Here is a 12,592-nt window from a genome sequence, read left to right as displayed (position 1 = left end):
AAGTTAATCAAGAGAAAACTGCACTTTTGTAGAAATAATGGCTACAAATGATAACTTCCAAAAGCAAAATGTTTACTAGTAAAGTTCAATATTTGATGTGTCAGTTAATTTTCATGATGTATAATTTCTATAGGTAAAAGAATCGACCCATCTGAATATACTTTTAATAAAATATAAATCAAGTTGGATAAATAGAAATTATGTAACTGTGGTTTTAGAATACTGAAATTAAATTGGTGTACTGGAATTTACTTGGTATAATTTCTTATAACATATTTTAATTTGGAGATTTACAGTAGAGTAACAAAAACTGGAGAAATTAAGATTTTTAGATTACAAATGCAATATAGAGATTTCATGTGAGGATGACTGTAACTATGAGGAAAACATCTGGGGTAAGTATCCCAGAGTCATTTCCCACATCAATATAGTTTACTTGCAAGGTACCATACCGAGTTTGCCCTATCTTCTTCAAGGAGTGGGCTAAGGTAACGGTCCTAACAAATGAACAGCTGTTCACTACAGGTGAACAGCTATACATCAGGCACTGGGTTTTTAATTCAGAATGAGAGAAGGTGAGCCAATTTTACCCTTTGCGACATTATGGATGGACCTGGAGAACGTTATTCCAAGTGCAATAAGCAAGTCTGAGAAAGACAAATACCATTTGATTTCACTCATATGTGGAAACTAATGAACAAACTGAACTAAAAAAACAAAATAGTGACACACTCATAGAGAGTAGGTTGACAGTTCTGAGGGGCTGAGCGGGGAGGAATGGAGCAAAAAACAAAAATGAGTCATGGACACGGACAACAGTGCGGTAACTGTGGGGTGGGGAGGTGGGTAGAGGTGAAAGAGGATATAAGGGGGATAAATGGTAATGGAAAAAATACATTTTTTTTTAAAAAAGCATGAGTCAAACTGATTACATATTAGGGAGCAAGATCTCAAATACTTCTAAGAATAACAGTTTTGCAGATTCTTTTCTACATTAAAATTAATAAGGAAAGTAACCAACGTAAGGTCTAGATTACGGGATAGTTAATAAGATCTTGTGTTCTGTTGAGGGTGCTTACATCTTATTGCAAAGGTGTTATTGTTTCTGTATATCTAGGTGTTATTAACAAGGTACAGGACTTACTTAAAACACAGATAAACTTTTTACTAAAGAAGTTATATGCATGGAAGGTGACTATCAGTCATGACCTCCTCAATCTGGAATTTATGATCCCTGTGAGGGATCACCCTGTGAGGTGACTTTCCATAAAACACCTTTGTTGCCCGAAACTCCCTTTCTAAGGATAGAAACAGTAAGCATGTATGAAGAGTGTAAAGAAAGAAAAAAGTTTACTGCCCTAGGTTTTTTCCAGTGGTCTAATAATTAAAGATTTTATTTATTTATTTTTAGAGGAGGGGAAGAGAGGGAGAAAGAGAGGGAGAGAAACATCAATGTGTGGTTGCTTCTTGCACGCCCTGCACTGGGGAACCAGGCCCACAACCCAGGCATGTGCCCTGACTGGGAAGGGAGCAGCAACTCTGGTTCACAGGCCAGCACTCAATCCACTGAGCCACACCAGCCAGGGTGGGTCTAATGATTAAATCAACATAGATCAGATTGACAAGAGAAAATAATTGAATTTAGTAAATATATACACACTGGTATCACTACATGAAAGAATAAGAGAACCTGCATACAGGAAAGGTTCAAGGAAACGCAGTTGAATTGATACAGAGAGATCTGATCAGTCACTGCAGAGGAGTAAGAAGAGGCCAGAAGAGGAGGCAATGGTAAACAGCCTGGGAAGCGGTTGGCTGAGAAGCTGAACGCCTCCAGAGCGCATGTAATAAAAGAGAGCTGTCCCACTGGCTCTCCTCTTCCCCAAGGATGTCCGGGTGATTTTGCACAGCTGTCTGTGTTTTCCAACAGACAGTATTTTGGATGGGAAGGAACACCAGGTACAGCCTAGGATCAGGCTGGCCTGGCAGAGGGTGGCAGGGTTATTCTTTGCATGTTCTAGGACACAAGCCCTGAGGTAGAAGCCTGCCATTCTTCCAAAACTGTGCAGTTTTCATTTTAGTTTTACTCTGTTGTTTTAGCTTGTGAACTAGCCCTATACAAATAAGGTAATTAAAACTAACAGCAGAAATGATTAGAGAACTCAGATGTTAGAGTTTAGCCTTAATTGATAGGCTTCAGTGACCAATTCATGTGGAAAGCTGTTATCCGAAAATTGAGTAATTATTGCATAAAGGCTCCTTTCCTTTATCACCAAATCTTTGCCTCTGGAATTCGCCTGGAGGGTGGTGGCACGAAGCAGTGTAACAGGGTGCAGCCAGACAGCCCCCGCAAGGAGGGATTTGTAATGGGGTCCAGAACTCAGGGTGTTCATCCAGGCAATATTAAAAATATGGGATGGCCTCACCCTAAGTTTGAACTGGGGTTGGGACACATGAGCAGGGCCATTGAGAGTTATTTTGCACAGCAACAGTTTTGCAAATAACCTCATGAGTGGTCATGTAACATATCTAACTTTTAACTGGTTTCATGGACATGTTAAATAGCTGAGGCCATGTCTTGAGCCAAGGAAATGGGAGTGACTTCCACCCAGGATGTAACTGAGAGGCAACTTGCCCTAGTTACAGCACCTGTGTGAGAGCTTGGAGATGATTTGCTCCATGACATGGGACCACCCTTGCCTAGACTTACTATGGCAGCCAGAAAAACTGGAAAAATATGGGCATGCTGGCAGATGTAGCCGATTGTGGGAAGAGTTGGAAATGGGGCTGCAGAGGAAGACTGGCGCTGGGATTTAAACCCAGGTGCAGCAGCCATGGCAGGAGGAACCACACAGCTTTGGGTCACCCTTTACCACTCAGGTTAGGAAGGTGGAAAGCAAGATGCACCAGCAATGCAGAGCTCTCTCTTGGCAGTTTGGAAGAATGCAGGAGACACAAAGCAAGAAAGAAAGCGGTGAAAGGGCTTTCTCTGGTGGGCCATTAGAAAGTGCCATGTGATTTTGGATTAAGAACTGGAGATCCCGGTGACATATCTGATGCTGCTGGTAACCAAGGAAGGCCTCCTAGCCGAGCACAGATAACTTGGAGGAACTAAGGCTACCTGAGCCTCAGACTTCTACTTCTTTTCCTGAGATATGGTACCCTGGACCAGGCAAAGGGGAGGAAGGAAGGACTGTGTGTGTCTGTGGGTGTTTTAAGGGACTTTGGGATTTTAATGAAGAAATTAAGTCATAAAGAAAAGAAAAAGAAAGAAGACACTAAGTCATTACTCTTAAGACTGTATAACTTTTGATAATAAATTAACACTGTGTGAACCCCTTCCCTGGTGGCCAATCAAGGAAAATTATGGGAGGCCACATGCGCAGTAGCTTTAAAGTAATACAACTAGTTGTACATGGGCAGTAAAAGTCAGCCAAAACTAGCCAGGAAGGATCCACCCTATGAGAAGAGAATCCCTCCAGCCCACGAGGTCAATCTCTGCTTGGAGTTGGCCTGCCCCCATGTTCTCTGGAGTATACTATCGCTTAATAAATCTTCTCTTTTTCTTTCTGCTGTAAACTCTGTGTGCTTGGTTCAATTCTTTGTCCCCATGACCAAGATCCAGGTTACTTGTGCCATCTGTGACAGTAGGACCCCAGTTGTTCGGTAACAGATTAAGAACACCCAAACCTGTAGAGAACATCTGTATAAGAGTTAATTTCATGATCTCACCTATAAGCGGAACCTAATGAACAAAAAAACCAAACAGAACCAGAGGCATGGAAACAAGGAACAGACTGAAGGTAACCAGAGGGGAAGGGAGAGGGAGATAAACTGGTAAAGTGGGGGAAGGGCCTAGATAAGTAAGAAGTATAAATGATCCATTGACATGTAAACAGGGCAGGGAGTGGGCATGGGAGAGCAATGGGAAAATGGGAAAACAGAACAATAAAAAAGAAATCATTAAACTAAAAAAAGTTAATCTGAGTCAAATGGATATCATGCAGGTAAGTGTGGGCAAAAAGGGGCCGCTTACTAAACCTAAAAAGCTCGGAGGAGGCCTGCGTGGCAGCCACACAAACTCAGAGACCGAAAGTAACCACATAGGGTGGTCTGAAATTAAAACTTTTTAACTAAAAGCAGGTTTTGGCAGGTAACTTGCCCTAGGCTAGAAACTTCCTTGTCAAAGTCAATCTTCACCTTAATGGAGACAATCTATTGTCTTTTCGCATCTACTATAACATAACTTTGAAATGTCACAGTAATATCCTCCCCTCCTCCTCCTAGCACAAGCACCACAAATCCCAAATAGTCTTTGTTACTATTATCATGTTCATTGTTGACTGTTAACTATTCTGTACCCACCTCTGTAAAAGAAGTATGTGTTTCTCATTTTACTTTTTCTAATCCCAGAAGTATCCCCACTTTGCTCTCTCCTGCCTCCCTATCTATCACCAATGGAATTCATGTAACCCACTTCTGTCTTCTCTTTTAATTGTATGAAGTCGGGTACAAAGTTGCCATTTTCCCAGAGCATTTTCTCAATCTGTTGAAGTTTGGCTTCCCAGCAACTTTCATCAGTTTGGCTCAAACTCAAAAAAGTTTCTAAAAATTTGTACATTTATGTTGACAGAAGCAAAATCTCAAATGCTCCACAGAATGCGTTTTGGAGTTCTTTCTATAATAAATTTCAGATTAAGGAGGAAATTTAGGAAGATTACATGTAAGTGAGACAGGAGAGTCCCACATAACAAGATTATATGCTCCCTTGAGGGTGGTTGCACTGTAGAGAGGTCTGGAAAAGACTACTTCTGCCATTTCAAAGGTGTGTTAACCTGGATGCACAAGAACAATGGACAGGGCTCACCTAAGGCACAGATAAGCTTTTTATACACCTGGAGCATGACTACCTGCCTAGTTAGAAATTTATGACCACATAGCCCTGTGAGGTTACTTTCTGTTGCTAAACTTGTCAAGTTTATTACACAGGCTTTATCTTGTTCACAGTTAGAATGAGGTATATGAGGCAACTCCAAGGTAAAGATGAGGTAAGGTACACAGGGGGTTCAAAAGATCGCTGCAGGATAGTGAGATGTTCAGTTTAAGGAAAGTTATTTCTGGTGATAGCTTACTATGGGCAAGACCCCTATTTTAAATTCTTTGAGGGACAGGTAAAAGTTTCTGACAAGCCTGCAAAGTCTTAATTGCCTTCCACTCAAAATAATTCAAATGCTAAAGTCACACATTTTGGGGAGTCCTGTTCTGAACCCCTACAATGACAACACAGCAATTTAGCTTGTTAGCACCAATAGAAAGGTCTTTCTTGTATTCATGCAATTACCCCATTCTTTTCTCATAAAATTCTCTTGCCTTCACACTGTAAACAGGACACTATTTAAGTTTCTGCTTGAATCTGTGCTTACTTGAATTGCAATTCTGTGATTCCAAATAAACCCTTACTCCCTCTCAATTTGGCTTTTTAGGGTTAAGATAATCTTACCTTTTTCCCAAAGTATTTCCTTTCTTAAATAAGTCTTTGATACTTCCTGTTTACTTGTACAAAGAAACGAAATAATAGCCAAAGCCCATTCATCTACAAGTTACAAAAAATATATAAAATTTTAAGAGCATCCTAACCATTATAAAGAGCATGAAAGAGGAGAATCAGCATGCCAAGCAAAGACCAGCTCATGATGAGACAGCATGGACAATAAAGCAGAGCCAATTAAGAAGGAAAGCTTGGATAAATAACTCCAGAATACTCTTGATTTTATTTTCCACAAATTATCACTTTTTTAAACCCTAGGGGGTCGCAAACCCTTTTCTTCAATATTGTTACATAAATCAGGTGGTGGATTCAAGGTCATGACTAGATGCACATTTGTACCTGACTAATGAAATGGTAAACCATAATATTTGAGCTGTCAGTTTGGTTATAACACATGGTTCATAATGGTGTGTGATATTTGATAGTAAACTATCTGAGAGATACTGCAAACTCTGAAGTTAGTGTTGGTATAGTTTCCCTGCCACGCCCCCGGCTCCAGCCAACAGAAACTTTGAAGTCAGTGTTGTGTGTTTTTCATTTACTACTGAAAATGACTGGAAAACTATTTCAATTAAATAATCCAAGCGATGCTGAAGAACTTCAGCAAATGTTACTCAAGTGTGATAATGAGAATGTTGAGTCCAATTTGAAAATGAAACTGCTTTAGAAGATGAAGATTATGCGGAAGTTTGTTTAAAAGATTCAGATACTGGGCAAGGTATGTCTATTGTAGGAACTGAAGATGAATTAGATGTGAATGAAGAGTATTTTCTTAGATACAATAAAGAATCAAAACAGATTTCCGGCAAAGATGGAGGCATAGAAGGACACACTGTGCCTCCTCGCACAAGCAAAATTAAGGACAACAAAAATTTAGAAACAACAAAACAACCAGAAAAGACAGAAAATTAACTGTACAGAAATACTGACAACCGTTCAGCTAGACAGGTAAGAGACGTGGAGTCGGCAGCTGGCAGACCCAGGCTCGCAGGGTACAGGTGGTGGCCAGCAGGCCCTGCTGGCAGACCCCGGGTATGGGCACAGGGAGGCAACAAGCAGACCCAGTGAGGCACGCAAGACAGCTGGCTGTCCGAAGTCACACATTCGCATGCAGACAAACTAGGTGAAAACAAGGCAGCAAGACAGACCACACAACCCAGGGTCCTAGCACCAGGAAATAAAGCCTAAAAGCACTAATTGAAAACACTTGTGGAGGTTTAGATGCTGGGAGAGACTCCCAGCCTCATAGGAGAGTTCACTGGAGAGACCCACAGGGTCCTAGAATGTACACAAGCCCACCCACCTGGGCACCAGCACCAGAAGGGCCCAATTTGCTTGTGGGAAGTGGCACAGAGGACTGAAATCTGACAGAGAGGAGCAAGCACAAATGTTCTCTCTCTGACCCCACCCCCACATACAGCATCACAACTCAGTGACTGGGTTGCTCCATCCTGCTGAACACTTAAGGCTCTGCCCTTCATTATGTAACAGGCACGACCAGACCACCCCCACCCCACCTGCAAAAAATGGCTCAAATGGAAGAACAACTCAAAGCCCCAGAGCCAATACTTTTAAGTGACCAAGAGATAGCCAACCCATCAGATACACAGTTCAAAGCACGGGTCATCAGGATGCTCACAAACTTGGCTTCACAGTAATGGTGTTGGAAGGGGTGTGCAGGATAGGGGGGAATAAAAGGGAGAAAAAAAATGGCACAACTGTAATAGCATAATCAATAAAATATATTTTTAAAAAAGAATCAAAATGGAGGAAAAAAATGAGTAAGACACATTAGAAAACAGCCACAGAATATTTTGTGTCAACTTCTATTACTTTGGCCAAACGCAAAAAATGTCAAGACAGATCTTGAAATTTGAACTGCTTTGTCACAAATGACATTTTATTTAACCTTATTTTTTGTAACCAAAATAGAAATTTGTATCTCTTTCATATGATGTAAGAGTTCAGGGGGGAAAAAAAGCCTTCAAAGATGCCTAGGAGGACTTCATCAACCTCCGGATGTGGCTTCCTTTCTGTTTAGTTCATTCTTTTTGTTCATTTAAAATATATTTTATTGATTATGCTACTACAGTTTCCCATTTTTTTCTCCCTTTTATTCCCCCCTGCCCTGCACACCCCTCCCACCGCCATTACTCCCCCTTAGTTCATGTCCAAGGGTCATACATATAAGTTCTTTGGCTTCTCCATTTTCTATTCTATTCTTAACCTCCCTTATCTATTTTGTGCCATTTATGCTTTTTATTTCCTGTACCTTTTCCATCCACTCTGCCACCTTCTCCCCACTGGTACCCCTCCATGTAATCTCAATTTCTATGATTCTGTTCCTATTCTAGTTGTTTGCTTAGTTTGTTTTCATTTTTTCTTATTTTAGGTTCAGTTGTTGATAGTTATGAGGTTGTTCTCATTTTACTGCTGATAGTTTTGATCATATTCTTTTTCTTACATAAGTCCCTTTAACATTTCATATAATAAGGTCTTGGTGATAATGAACTGCTTCACCTTGACCTTAACTAGGAAGCACTTTATCTGCCCTTCCATTTTCAAGGAAAGCTTTGCTGGACAGAGCAACCTTGCATGTAGGTCCATACCTTTCATGACTTGGAATACTTCTTTCCAGCCCCTTACTTCCTGCAAAGTTTCTTTTGACAAATCAGCTGATAGTCTAATGGGAACTCCTTTGTAGGTAACTGTCTCCTCTCCTCTTGCTGCTTTTAAGATTCTCTCCTTACCTTTAATCTGGGATAACGTAATGATGATGTGCTTTGGTGTGTTCCTCCTTGGGTCCAACTTCTTTGGGACTCTGAGCTTCCTGGACTTCCTGGAAGTCTATTTCCTTGGCCAGATTGGGGAAGTTCTACTTCATTACTTGTTGAAATAACTTTTCAATTTCTTGCTCTTCCTCTTCTCCTTCTGGTACCCCTATAATTTGGATGTTGGAACGTTTCAAGATGTCCAGGAGGTTCCTAATCCTGTCCTAATTTTTTTGAATTCTTATTTCTTTATTCTTTTCTGTATGTTTGTTTCTTTCTTCCTTCTGGTGCGAACCATTGATTTGAGTCCCAGTTTCCTTCAATTCACTGCTGGCCCCCTCTATATTATTCTTTATTTCACTTGGCATGGTCTTCACTCTTTCCTTTATATTGCGACCACACTAAACCATTTCTGTGAGCATCCTGAATACCAGTGTTTTGAATTGTGCATGTGATAAGTTGGCTATCTCTTCATTGCTTAGTTCTATTTTTGGAACTTTGATCTGTTCTTTCATTTGGGAACATTTTTGTGTCTCCACATTCCTGTTATGTTGTAAGGGTTGGAACCTTAAGTATTCGCCAGGGTGGGGAAACCCACTTGGCTGGGTTTTGTTGCTATATATGGGGGAGGAACAGAGAGGGAACAATGCTGTTTGCTCAGATCTGGGCTGAATTTCAGTCATTTTCCCCACAACTCACAAGCAAATTGGGCCCTTCTGGTGCTGATTCCTGGGTGACTGGGTTTGTGTACATTCTAGGACTCTGTGGGCCTCTCCAATGAACTCTCCAGTGAGGCTGGGAGTTTCTCCCACTGCCGCAATGCCCACCATTTTTTCTTTTGTCAGGAGTTTTGAAACTGTTTTTCAGCATTGGAACCCTGGGTTGCACAGGGTTTCACTCCCCAGTTGTTCCTCCCAGTTCATCCCTGCACAAATTTCAGACCACCTGGTTCACCAGCCACCACCTCGCCTGCCAGGTCCTCCAGCTGGCAGGCCCATCCCCACCCCTCCTACAAGTCTGAATGAATGTTTCCTTTAATTCCTTGGTTGTTGGACTTCCATACAGTTCAATTTTATGGCAGTTCTGGTTATTTTTTTGTTTTGTACTTGCTGTCTTTCTTTTGGTTGTGTGAGGAGGCAGTGTATATACATAAGCCTCCATCTTGGCCAGAACTCATTATCTAATCTTACTATATGCCAATGAATCCATCAATTCTATCTTGGTTTTCAGGAGAAAGAGATGCTAAATGAATAGACAAAACCAAATCAAAAGCATTTCTAGGCTTGTTATATCTATCTCGTTTACGTCACAGCCATTGGCTAGATTTGCAGGATTTGTGGCCCATAGATGGTAGTGGCACTGTGTGTTTTAGATATGATATCTTTATAGAGATTTAGATATATTCATAATTGTATCAGGTCTCATGACAAACTTAATGGCTTAGAATGCCTGAAAGTGGATAAATTAGTGGCTATGAGAGACATTTTCTCAGCACTTGTAGAAAACTGTAGATTATGTTATTACTCTATGGGACAGAATGTAACAACAGATGAAATATTACCTGGATTTAGAGGCAAATGTGGGTTTAGACACCCAAGCCCAGGAAATATAGTATAAAACTTTTTGCTATGATCTTCTCAAAAGTATTTTGCAAAGGAAATATTAAAATCTATACCAGTGAGCACTTCATTAGTAATTAACGAGCAAATGGAATCCAGAGAGTTGCAGAATGCATTTACTCATAAGGATGTAATATTACAGCAGATAACTGATTAACCACTATAAATCTTATCTCTGACCTGAAAAACAAGCAATTTTCATATATAGGTACTGTTTGTAAGAATAAATCCCAACTACCCCCTGAATTTTTGTCTTCTAAAAACAGGCTCGAAAAACCCAACTCACCTGCTTTTGGTGCAGACTGCACACTTGTATCTCATATATCCAAAAGGGGAAAAACACAATTTTAATTTCAAGTATGCATTTTAATCATGCTATAAATTTAGATTCACAAAAGCTGACAAAATAGAATATTACAACCAGCCCTGGCTGGTGTGGTTCAGTAGATTGAGTGCCGGACAGTAAACCAAAAGGTCACCAGTTCGATTTCCAGTCAGGGCACATGTCTGGACTATGGGCCAGACACCTAGTACGGGGCATGTGAGAGCCAAGCACACATTGATGTTCCTCTCCCTCTCTTTATCCCTCCCTTCCTGCCTCTAAAAATAAATTTAAGAATAAACAGAAAACATTTTTTATAAACAGTATTACAACCAAACTAAATCAGTAGTTGACAATGTGGACCAAATGATAGGTACATATAATGTGGCCAAGAACACCGGAAGATGCCCTATAGTTACAGTCCACACAATTTTGAATATTGTAGAAAGAAATGCTCAGAGTATTCACATGCGATGTGAAAATAAGGCACAAAATATTTATTAGAAATCTTGTAACAGTCAGTGTCAGAACAAATAAAAAGTGTTAGGGAAACTCTAGAGCGGTACATAAGCCTTTACACCTTTAAACTTCATCCATTTCAAACATAAATTGAAGGAAATTATAACAATAACATAGATACAGCTCCCTTAACAAGCAGGAAAAAAAAAGATGTGTTAGGTGCTATGCATGCAAAATGAGCCCCTTATCAAAATATTTTTGCTAGTGTTGTGAAAAGTATTTATGATTTGAGCACAACACTATTTTTTTTTAATATTTTATTTATTTATTTTTAGAGAGGGAAGGGAGGGCGATAGAGAGAGAGAGAGAGAGAAACATCGATGTGCGGTTGCTGGGGTTTATGGCCTGCAACCCAGGAATGTACCCTGGCTGGGAATCGAACCTGGGACACTTTGGTTCCCAGCCCGCGCTCAATCCACTGAGCTACGCCAGCCAGGGCACAACACTATTTTTTTTCACAAGTGTCACAAACATTTTGCAAAGCCAACTATTGAAGATTCTGATTAATATTAACAACACTTTTGGTTGTTTTTTAAGCAATATCAATGTTTCTGTTATTTAAAAGAAAAATTTTTATTCCTTATGTTTTTATATTTCTTTGCTTAATAATTTCTAAATTGTAACTGAAAATTAGAAACATTTTTATATAAATATAATAAATGCAAATTTGCAGTTTTTAAATTTTTTTCACATTTTGGCACATACTAATAATGAATGCATCTCTTGGATACATGCAGCCTACACTGTAATTTTTTTGACTGTAACCTCCACAGGTTTCAAATATAAGCAACAGATTTATAGCATAAACCTTTGTGTAAACTTTATGCATATCACTATATTTTACTCCTAAAGAAAACTGTTTAATATTCCCATATCACCAAGTAAAGCACAAATAATGACTTTTGATGCCTTAAAAAAAAGTATGTTAAAATCTGAATGATTAAAAAATAACTCGATTCCTGAACCAAATTACTCATTCAAAATTACTCATTGAGCACCTGTAACAGGCATTCAGTGAGATGTTGGGGATCCAGTACAACAACGGTAGACAGACCTAACACCCTGAGCACACCACTCCAGTCCAGAGTCTGAGTGGGCAATAGTTAAGAGTTGCCACTTTAAAAAATACTGTTTCAAGAAAGCTTGTTTTTGTCTAGAATCTATATTTACAATAAAACCCAGCACACCAAGATTTACAGTTCTTGGTTTTGTGTTTCCTTCTTAAGTAGAATAAAAGCTACTTGAACAAAGTGAGTGCATTGTAGACAACTGTATATTCTTGAGTGTTGCCAGATGAGTGTATCCAGGCAGGCACTAAGTTACTCTCAGGTAAATGAATATACATCAATGTAAGTCAAACAGAGATTTTTCTTAATGTGTTTCACAGTTCCTGTGGTCTCTGTGATGGTTACTGGTTCTTCCCTAAGAATAATGGAGTAGTAGTTTACACTGTTACACAGGCAGTCACAGAAGATTCTCAAAATCAGTAAAGCAATCAATGAGATGTCAGAGATATGAATGAGGTGGGGTGGCTCAGAGACAGAAGAAGAGAGTAATTGGAGAATATTTAAATTTGGCAAAAGAAGGACAGAGTGACAGAAAAGAGCAGGGGCATAAGGACATCAGATGGGAATTGGAAAGACATTGAGTTTTATGCATTTATTGTATGAATGAGAAGACTTCTCAATACCATGTAACGCTTATTCCACAGAGGCTGAATTAGAGAAAGATGAACAGAATGAAGGCTGGTACAGAGGAGAAGAGGCTGAAAGCCCGAGAAGAGAGTCACAACTGAAGGAGAAATGAGAGGCTG

The 12,592-nt window shown here is 39.7% G+C and overlaps 1 protein-coding gene across 2 annotated transcripts in view; it reads right to left on the bottom strand.

Annotated features, from left to right (window-relative positions):
* FAM117B (family with sequence similarity 117 member B) overlaps nt 1-12,592 on the bottom strand; it is a 113,145-nt gene that overhangs the window by 35,706 nt on the left and 64,847 nt on the right. The gene's annotated exons all lie outside the window — the stretch shown is intronic.

Source organism: Phyllostomus hastatus, unplaced genomic scaffold (genome assembly GCF_019186645.2).
Source record: "Phyllostomus hastatus isolate PE091 unplaced genomic scaffold, TTU_PhHast_1.1 phas_contig_57, whole genome shotgun sequence".
Classification (NCBI taxonomy): Eukaryota; Metazoa; Chordata; class Mammalia; order Chiroptera; family Phyllostomidae; genus Phyllostomus; species Phyllostomus hastatus.
This window is presented reverse-complemented; position numbering and strand designations above follow the sequence as displayed.